The sequence below is a fragment of the Sardina pilchardus genome, chromosome 11 (assembly GCF_963854185.1).
Source record: "Sardina pilchardus chromosome 11, fSarPil1.1, whole genome shotgun sequence".
In the NCBI taxonomy this organism is placed as follows: Eukaryota; Metazoa; Chordata; class Actinopteri; order Clupeiformes; family Clupeidae; genus Sardina; species Sardina pilchardus.
Window position 1 is genome coordinate 26,842,490 of NC_085004.1, and position 10,569 is coordinate 26,853,058.

General features: G+C 41.5%; 1 long non-coding RNA gene across 1 annotated transcript in view; it reads left to right on the forward strand.

The window, feature by feature from the left end:
• Positions 1 to 1,387, forward strand: part of LOC134095907 (uncharacterized) — a 14,990-nt gene extending 13,603 nt beyond the window's left edge. Inside the window, exon 4 of the long non-coding RNA XR_009940645.1 lies at positions 534 to 1,387. This is a non-coding gene — a long non-coding RNA (uncharacterized LOC134095907). The remainder of the gene's footprint in view (positions 1 to 533) is intronic.
• Positions 1,388 to 10,569: the final 9,182 nt, after the last annotated feature.

Here is a 10,569-nt window from a genome sequence, read left to right on the forward strand (position 1 = left end):
GTGTGTGTGTTTAAGCAATAAGGTGTGATGTAGCATGTCTAGCAACACCCCTCCCTTCTGTCCCGGTGACCCTGGCCTGTGTGAGCTCTGGGGAAACTCCCGTCTCTCCCACCCAAAGGCACCAGATGGCCAGAGTGTCTGTATGTCTGAATGTCTGAACACACATGCCGTGTCAAACATTAATCTGGGATTTTCTCCCCAGTGGTGTGTGTGTGTGTGTGTGTGTGTAAGAAGAGAGACAGACAGTGTGTGTGTGTGTGTGTGTGTGTGTGTGTGTGTGTGTGTGTGTGTGTGTGTGTGTATGTGTATGTATGTATGTGTGTGTGTGTGTGTGTGTGTGAGAGAGCATGTGTGTGCATCCATTGAAGAGAGTGGGAGTAACTACTAACTTGCATTATTGCATGCTTCACAGTCATCTCTGATGGTTTGAAATATTTTGTTAGAACATGCAAATGGTTAGTTCAAGCCTGGAACATGTGAATGGGTTAATTGATCTGTCAACAACTAACATCTATTTTGTTTGCATTTTGTAGGGTTTTGAAGAATACTGCAACAGAACAACAAGGAAGCATGTGAATTGACAAGCCTCAGTCAGCCTTCATCCAGCCGCCCTGTCAACGTCAGCCTGACCACGTGCAGCCATCAGGGGATCTTGTCTCAATGATTTGCCTTTTAAACACCTGTTTACTACAAGTTATCAAAGACAGCATAGGGTGCCCTCCCCCCCTGCACATACACACATGCACATGCGCACACAAACACACGCATGTGTGCACACACACACACACACACACACACACACACATACACACAAACACACACATACACTTTGCTGTCTCAAAATGTAGTTGCATTCATTAAAAAAATATGTTAATAGCATCAACATTGTGTTGTCCTAAGAGCCTTATCCAGTGCGTGTGGACAGCTAGATTGTAGCTGCTGTGCTGGTGTATTCTAGCTGCTAAGCTAAGCACAATGCTGTGTGCCCCTTGAATGGGGATGTGCTGATGAATCAGTGCTTTAAGTGCCTTAATGTGTGAGCTGTTTACGGTCATGCTCAGTTAGTAGTCTATGACGAGAGATCTTGAGCAAAATAAGTGTGAGCGGTCTATACTGCTGTCCACCCGTTTTTTTTTTTTTTTTTAAATGCTGTTATGATGTGTCGATGTCACCATCAACGTCACTTCCTGACACACGAGTTTGGTGTGAATGATTTCCATTACTGCCTTTACTCTTTTAATAGACAGAAGTCATATTGTGATGTGAGATTACACATTATGTCTTTTTTAAACAATTGTGTGTAGCTGGAGATGGAAATGATTGTGGTGTGTGTGCACAGTGTGTGGCTGTGTGCACAAGCCAAGTGTCTGTTCCTTACCCTTTTAAGTGATGCAATATTTATTAAATAAATAACAAACAAAAAAGAGTTTTCCCTTGGTTGACTCTCATCTGTCTGTGTTATATCATAAAACTTTGTTGAAGTGTCATAACAGACACATGCAAATACACATATGTACACGTACATGCTGGCTATGGACTTCACTGCAGGACCTTGGACAGCACACAACATAGGCTAGTACAGTAGATTGTGTGCTTGTGTGCTACAAGAAGTGTTAAAGAACACAATGTTTAAAAAGAAAAAGCTTGTTTCTCATTTCTGCACATGCTTTGTTCATTAATACCACAGAGGATGTGTGAATTTAGAGTGAACGATCACCTGAAGGGAAAAGTACAGTGAAAATCTCTCTCTCTCTCTCTCTCTCTCTCTCTCTCTCTCTCTCTCTCTCTCTCTCTCTCTTTCTGTAATAAATATGCATTCATCATGAGGATAAAGCACACATATACTAAACAATTTTCTTCTCTTCACTGGCCACATTGAGAGGGTCAGCTTCACCAGAAGGTTGTTTACAAGACAATGAACCCACTTACATCTGCACTACAAACCTACCCTAAACATAGGTTTATTGAGTGAAAGGACTTTTTCTTTATAGGTTTATGTACACTGCTAAAAAGTACACGTGTTGAATGTGTTATATGTTATTTGGGGGTCAGCATGCACAAACCATCAAGGTAATACAATGCCATCCCTAGACTATAGGCTAGGCTGGAATGCACATGTTGTCAGGTAGCCTTAGTGTTTTCCAATAAATACAATCCTCAAACATTAGGGTGAAAGATAGAACTGCGTAATTTATCTATGATAAAGTATGAATAAAAGCGTTATTGTTTATTAGAGGATAACATACCACTAAAGTTAGGCAAAGTGTAGCCCTGTGTCTTGGAAACAAGACAAAACCCACACTGTGGCGTCTAGACAGGTCAAGGTGCAACCTGCTCCCACCCTTTGGCCTCCCCCGGAAGGAGAAAGGGGAAAGGGTGACGGGAGGGCGGAGAGAGTGAATGGAGAGGCGAGCGGGGGGGTAAGGAGCGGGGAGGGGAGCGGTGTCACCAGCAGCCAAGTGCAGGGTAAACACTTAAGTCTCATCCTTTGGTACTCCTTTTGGCAGCCCATCACCTCCACCCTTCGCTGATCAAAGCAGGAAGTTTTTCCTTGTCAAGCCCGGTCAAAGGGCGCCAGGAGGGAGAGAAGTGGGGAGGGCTGTGGGGTATTGGGAAGAGGGAGAGCGAGAGACAGAGGGAGAGAGACAGAGAGAGAGGGCCAGATTGCAGATGAGCTGGATTTCATGAGAACAAGGGTAAAGGTCAGTGATTTTTAAAACACTTTGACCCGAAGCATTACCCTAGAGAGCAGCTACTTGTGTCGCAATACATCAACAACCACGCATTGTCACGCATTTGCCTTTACAGGACGATTGCAGCATGGCAGCGTATAGGCTATTTCGAAATCGCTCATCTAGTAGCCTAGTTGTAAACAAATTGGATGGATTGCCATATTTGCTGATGTGGTTGCGTGAAATGTTAATTATTGTTGAAACATTGGCCCGAGCTAACTCATTATTCTCCTGCCTATAGCGCTTGTCTCCCCTCGAACTTGTATTCGTCGATAATTTCGGAAATATTTATCAAGATCCCCGTAAAGGTTCTTCACTATAACACAGAATGAGTTTCCACGAACTCACTTGCCACAGCCAGATGTGTGAATGACTTCAACTCCAAGGGAACAATTAACACATTGTTTGCCAAAGCGAAGTGTTTTAATAAGGGTGTCAACTGCCAACACAGTGGCATGGGGAATTTTAAAACGTTTTGACATGATGATATCTATACATTTGCCCCTTTAAACAGATTAGCTCTGTGTTAGTGATATGTGTCAACTAAGGGAACTTTGGAAACATTTACATTTTTGTGACTTAATGACTTAGTGAGACCGTATTCGGGTTCAACAATACCCTAAAGATGGGTTTTGCATAATGGCTTAAACATGCCCAGAGACACCATAGTAAAGACTTAATTGATATTGTTTGATTGTCTTTATGAAATATGTGTGTAAACTCAGCTAGCCTATTGGCATAATACTCAGGAACTGAGTGAAGAACATTGTGTTATCACACTTCACTCAGAAGGACCTGAAGGAAATTATGGACAAAAACCAAATCATGGCGTGTGGGTCCAATTTACCACCAACTCAACGCTATGAATCTCTTGACCTGTCATCCCCAGAGGGTACGGTCCATTGGGACATGAGGCCATGACCTGTTGAGGCAGGGGTCAGAAAGGCACGCGTGAGTGTAGGCATGTCAAGGCCTCTTCAGACCTTTCCCCTGACCAACCAACGCAAGTAGTTCAGAGAAATACCAAGATGGCAAGCTGACATTCAAAACCCCAAGCTAATACTATATATATATATATATATATATATATATATATATATATAAAACTTCTTTACACAGGAAGTTTGAGAATTAATTTCAAATGATTCTCTTTCGGAAAAGCATTCACTTTATTGTTTGAAGTGAATTGTGTACCATTGCTGTACAGTTGTACAAGTACTGTACTGAATGGGTATTCAAAGGCTCAGTGAACCTACTATGCTATGGCATTTCGAAAGGGTGGTTCTTTTTCTGTAGCCTTTCAAATAAATGTCCATAATTATAATGACTCAATTCTAGAAAATGAATAACCACTTATTATTCCCTAAATACAGCAATAGAGTGTTGCGTATTTAAACTTTGAGGGGAGAAAAGGCCGGAAACATAACGAGTAAATGAGGGGAAAGTCAGAGAGTATAGGGAACCCTAACCCAGAAAGTAACGTATAGTTTTGTCCTGGTGTGGGAACACTATCATTAGCCTACATATAGGCCTAGCCTCGATACACGCTGTACATAGAGTTGTAGAGAGAAATGAAGGGAAAGAGAGAAGTTAGAATGAGGAGAGACGGAGAGCTACACCCGACGATCAGGGCAGTGCTGCTAATGGTCTCCTGAGGGCAGCCTGCAGATGAGTCAGGGTCAGAGGTCAAGTCCAGGGTAAAAGAAGGCTGCCCAGTAATTCCCCAGTGGCTACTAAGAGGAGCAAGACTCGTGAAAGGCTTCATCATTTAACTGGCATACTGGTTGATGGAGGTATTTATTCTATTCTATTATAGTATTCTATTTTTGAACTCAAACTGAGAATGGAATATTATAATGTTAAATGAAATGGATGTAAACCATTACATAATGGCAAAAGTAATGAATGTATGCATTCATACATTTTAAAATATTTTATGTTTTATGTAGTTTTAAATCCCCATGTAAAGACATATTTAAGTAGCCGTGAATCTTGAATGTGTCCATGATGAAACATCCAAAAGTCAATCAGGGGTAGGTTCCCAAAAAGGATAGTTGCAACTTAAATTGGTTGGAACTATGCAGTTGCGTAACAAGTGATTCATTTTTATAAACGCATTCAGGTTGCTGGTTAACATTGCTAACCACCATGCAACCCTATACCTCCAGAAACGTGCGTGCAGGTCAATTTCCACACCTGCAGTTAATGAGACAAGATGCACACTTATACTAAATACGTTTATAATGTCTAGCCCTTGATATTAATGTTCCATTTTATGCCAAAGAGTGCTCTGTGTCGCTACGCCAGCTACAACCATTGTGGATGCTTAGGAGATGTTTTGCCTCGGCCCACCTCGGCCTATAACAGAATTGTTTCATCTACATATTTAAATGACAAATGTATACAAGTTAATTCAATGCAGTCAAGTTCAAGATCTGCCAATGAACAGATGAATAAGCCCGATGCCCAATTAAAAAAGGTAGCCTATGCTAATTCACAGATGAAACTGTGGTAGCTCATCACAAGTCTGTGATTTGGAGGTGTGCCATTTCACGTGCTACCACACCACAACTCATTAAGTTGGAACTACTGAAGTTTGAAAATCTTGGTTCAAACTTAGGCTACATGAACGTAGGGTACTATGTTGGTTCAACAGAATCGTTTGTTAGATGAACGATGCATTGTCCCAACTTTGTTCAAAGCTAACCTCTTTAATTGTACGAGTGACTGCAAGTAGGCTTCAGCAGAGTACTGCTCGAGAACACGGCGCGCGCACCGACAAACCCGCGTGCGCATTGCCCGCGCAAACCTACTGTGGAGTCTGCCTGCAGGTGTCCTGTCACGTGGCATGTCATTTGTATTCATTCTTATATTCTGGTCAGATTTTATGCCTGTCATAATGAGATAAATAGCGCCTATTGTACAGAGAGGCGGTGAGGGTCCATCCACTTAAAAATACGAAGAAATTAATCTTTCATGCTTCCTGCGAGAGAACAAACCAATCCATTATGCGTAGTGTTATGATATGTAAATAAATGAACTAGGCCTACTTGTCATGACAATTTCTTCTATTCATATTACCGTCTATTAAAGAGCTGGTATTTCGTCAAACAGTATGGAGGGATATTAGAGCATTTTATGCCTATATAACTTAGATAGGCCTGTACGCCCCTATAGGGGTTTTGTCCTCCCTGGGAATTTTAAATATTAAACGAGATGATAAAGTACTCTGGTTGCATTTAAAGACCTCGGAGATAACAGAATAGTAGTAACAGCGCATGAAGCCAAACCTATAGAGAGCAAAAGATTTGGTATGAGTAAACTATCTCTCTCTCTCGCTCTCTCACACACACACACACACACACACACACACACACACACACACACACACACACACACACACACATTCACTCACTCACACAACGCCATTACGACAGCTTCCCTGAATTGAAAAGCAAGCAGACTGCAATTAGCTATAGAACCTCATTCTACGCTGCAGCGAGAAGGGCCTGGGATTATTGCAGAATCATTTATATCTTCCAAGCCAGTAAGCATTAGTACTTGTATTATGTGTTAGCATAATAATAGGAACAGGTCCTGTGAACTCCGCCGACCTATTGACCCCTCTTCCCAGATATGAATAGCGCCACTTTCAGGACCGCCAGCCTCTCCAACAGGCTTCAACCATGTCTAAATTCCTAATCATGGTAATTTAATATATTTTAAGCCGCTGGCTCCTTTAGTCTCCTTCCTCTATAGTTTGTTTTAGGCATTCACGTGTTCTCGCCTCGTCATTACAAATCCTCATTTGGCAAATTTGAGGGGCTCCTATAGCCCGCGAGCCCCCTTTTCTTAGTTCAAAATAAGCGGTGCTTCCGTGTGCTCGGAATAGATTCTACTATCATTGAACCCTTTCATGTTAACGAAAAGCACAATGAAAAAGGGGTACATAGTGGTAGAGACGTTCATGTGCCGCTAGCCTGTACAATACAGCAGTTTTAGTGATCAAGTGGATGATATGGGATAGGCCTAAAATCAGTCTTGTTTTATACCTAAACCATTTGTCGGTCAATAACAGGTAGGTTAATCGTGAGGGAAAATTGATCCTTGTTTAGATGGTCTTGCTCAAAATTATGGTAGGCTAATTAGAGGTCAAATTGGTCGCGGCAAAATTAAAGACAGTAGTCCAACGGAGGTAAGAACAGTCTGTTGTTTAATTGTTGTTTGGCTTTAGGAGAAAGAGCGACCTCCTCAGGTAGGTAATTGCTGAAGGGCTGATCAAGAAGACGGTCTATAGGCGAATGCAATAGGATTAGGCTTCACGGCTCGACTGAAAAAACACCAACTCTCCAACAGGCCGCTGCACATGTAGACTAGACCTGTGCGTCTATCAATCAACGGGCCTCCTGTGAGCGAAGTTGCACGACTCTAGAGTGAAGCTTTGGCGCACACTATTTGCCAATTATACCTACGCTTGCCAGGAGAACCATCTTTGACCATATAATAATGTATCTTTGTTTTTAGTAATAATAATTTAGTTTTGACAAATTTGTAATCAGATTTTGATTTAGTTAAAAGAATTAAAGTTGTAGTTGACCAGCCTTAGTAGCCCTGGCTATTGATTTTCTCCCCCGGTATGTGTGAGTGCTATATGAGAGAGGTTTCCCACGTGTAAATACGCGCAAATATGACATGACTGTAGCCTGTCACAGATCAGTGGGGTATGCATTCACGCCTGTTCCACTTAATTTGATTTCACAATGTTAAAACGGATTTCATTGCAAGGCGTTTAGGACGAAGGTAATTTGGAGTCCATTGTCTTTACCAAGCGACGAAATTTTAGCCAGTGTTTAAAATGCGTTTACCTTTTGGGCTGTTTACACTTAACGATTGCCTGTGCCCCTCTGCGCGTACGTAATTCAATATTGGTGTGTTAAGGTTCGTACTGAACATCAATATGTTTTCTAAATTGTTTGTTCCATCATGCAATTTCATTCGGATGATGCTGTTAACTTTGTCGCCAAAGCTTTTACCACACTGCGTAGCCTCCTTTCAAACATAATTACTCCTTCAGCAGTGGCAGCTAATGTATGCGAGGAAAGATGAGGGGGCAGCGTCTGGCAGGTAGCCAGGCCTAAAAGCCTCTATCTGGGGGAGACGATCACATAAGTGTGTTGTTTATGGCAGGAACTTCCAACATATAAGGCAGCATTGACTCTCGGCTGTTGAACTTCACTGAATTGTGCAGTCGCGTGTTATCACATTTTGGACTGATACAGACAGAAAGGCCTTCTACGTAAGGTACACACACATGTTGCAACCTACCTAACCTCTGGTCACTGTTTGGTGAAGAACAGTAGCCTAATATAATGTTCAGTTCAGCATTGCCGCGTTAAGCTACAATAAACGCCATAGGCTACTGTTAAAATAACAGTTAGAAATGTCAAAATTATCTGCATACTAGCCATTGTATTCGCAATTTATTTGGCTGTGAATTGTGGGACATTAGGCACACATCTTGAGTGCCAAAGGCATAAGTCGATAAATGAAACATAGAACTGGCCGTGAGTTAAGTTCAATTTCATGATGTGGAGGGAGGGCGGGAAAGTCGCTGTTCACCACCTGGTGCTGAATTCAGGTCGGTCTCGAATAGAATGGGTGCGTCAGAAAGACTGGACGAGAACATTTCTAGATTTGGGCCAATAGTGCACATTGTTATTATCTCAGAAAACCTGGTCGCCTGTTTTACCAGCATCACAACAAATAAATTCGTGTTCTCCTAAATTGCGAATACATGACATGTGCATTAGGCTATTGGATTTCATAAAATCCGTTTTGTTCGTTAAGGCTTATTGCAGTAACTTATATAGTCATATATATTGACTATATGTAGACATATATATCGATATATAGTCAATTGCTGCTTTAAGTCTTTTGGCAAATAAAGTTGATGTGGTTCTAATTCTGAAAGCCAGCCAAAATCACACACGTCACACGTGCACACAAACTAAAACAAACAGGCCTACACAAAGTGAAGAAAGAAACAGACATGAGGACATTTTCAGTTTCTTACTTTTTTGTTCTTTGTTTTTTAAGAATAACCCTTTGCTAAAATAAAAGGCAACAAAAGGCATGCAACGGTGAGTCTAGTTAGCTGTAGGCTATTGTCTCTCGGTGCACGTACAGTAGGCTACTCTTTAGACTAGAAACACTACGCAACACCCAATGAATGAATACAGGACAGGCCTACTTCGAGAGAAGAACAGTATTCAGGGACATTTTTGATCAAATCCGCAATGAAAGTCCGGAATATTTCAAACAACATTTAGTTTTCATTCTCCACACTCGGACAAAAATACCACATTTGCCTGCACTTGAATGGTGTCGGCCACTTAGGACAACATTTTTAATTGTTTTCGAAAGTTTTGAGCCATACACAAATGGTGGCTGTACACAATAAACAGTGGCTAGTCAAGTGATTCGAACTGTGTTTTCTGCTCGACAGCTGCCATCCTTTGAATCCCGATTTATAATATTATCTTTGATTATGTCGTCTACACGAGCAAGTTGCCCATATCAATGCTATCCAGTAAGCCATGTTTAGTTAACCATTGCTTATAGCATGTTTTGCTCTTGTGAAGTTTGGATGTAAATTACTGTTAAAGTGTTGAACGGTTTTTATCTCCATAAAAACGCATGCAAAATATTTGCTTGAATTTCAGCAGCATGCAACTTGAAGCCTACAGTATAAATGTAAAATAGCATCACAGCTCCATATCCTAAAACTTTGTTGCCTATTGGAGTCTAGACTGCCATTCATAATTGGATCATTTGTAGGCTACTGTACTGATACCATTGGAATTGTTGGCAAAGTAATTCCGTAAAGATTACCTTCACTGCTGTCAGACGAGGGGCGTAATATATCTTTATTCACCAGCACATGCAATACGAAATATTGTCTTAAATAAGCAAACAGCATGCAGTCTATAAGCCTCTCTTTATATCGATGCAAATGGTTTTAAAACATGCAAACATAAAGCAAGGTCATCTGTACGTTGGGAGAGTGAAAGTGTACACTACACTACTGGGCGATCGGAATCTTTTCAATTCATTCATAATGTATCTGTGCGTACTGTATGTAACAGTTGAGGGCACGCACGTGAACAATAAGTTACACTTGTGTGCTTACATTGTAAGGTTTTTGCAATCGTGCGACATCTAGTGTCAGTACAGAATTAAAGAATGCACAGGTGCTTAGACTCACGTTTTACTGTAGGCTACTACTGTCTGCTCATTGTCTCCGATCATCACTCCAAGAATATAGTAGTTTTGGAGCAACGGCTTATTTCATTGATATAAATTCCAATAATCTATTATGGTTTACATCAGATCCTCCGAGTAGGTATATTCGTGTTGTGTTTGTATGGTGAATAGGCCAGTCAGGCCTTTTTAGGACATTGGTTGTGTTTGTGCAGCTAAAGGGTTATCGGGATTGTGGTTGGTAACTATCCTATGAAGGCGTGTGAAGAGGAAGTCGCACAGTGGAGTCATTGTGTGCCTGTCGATTCCCGTCACAGTAAGCTGAAGCGTTGCTTGCCTGGCTCGCACACCTCATCCTGCCCCAAACAGGCGTTGCATGCTAATGCAAACGGTCGTTGAGTGGAGGGTTGGGGCCACCACCTCCTTTACAAGTAGCCTAGTGGGGCAGCAGCAGGCAGTTATGTGGTTGTAGTCCGAACTGTTCAAATTTAGGCTATCCTGAAAAAAGAAACAACTAACTAACTCTGTTGTCTGCACAGACTGCACTATACTGACAGAAAAAGGGACAACAAATTCT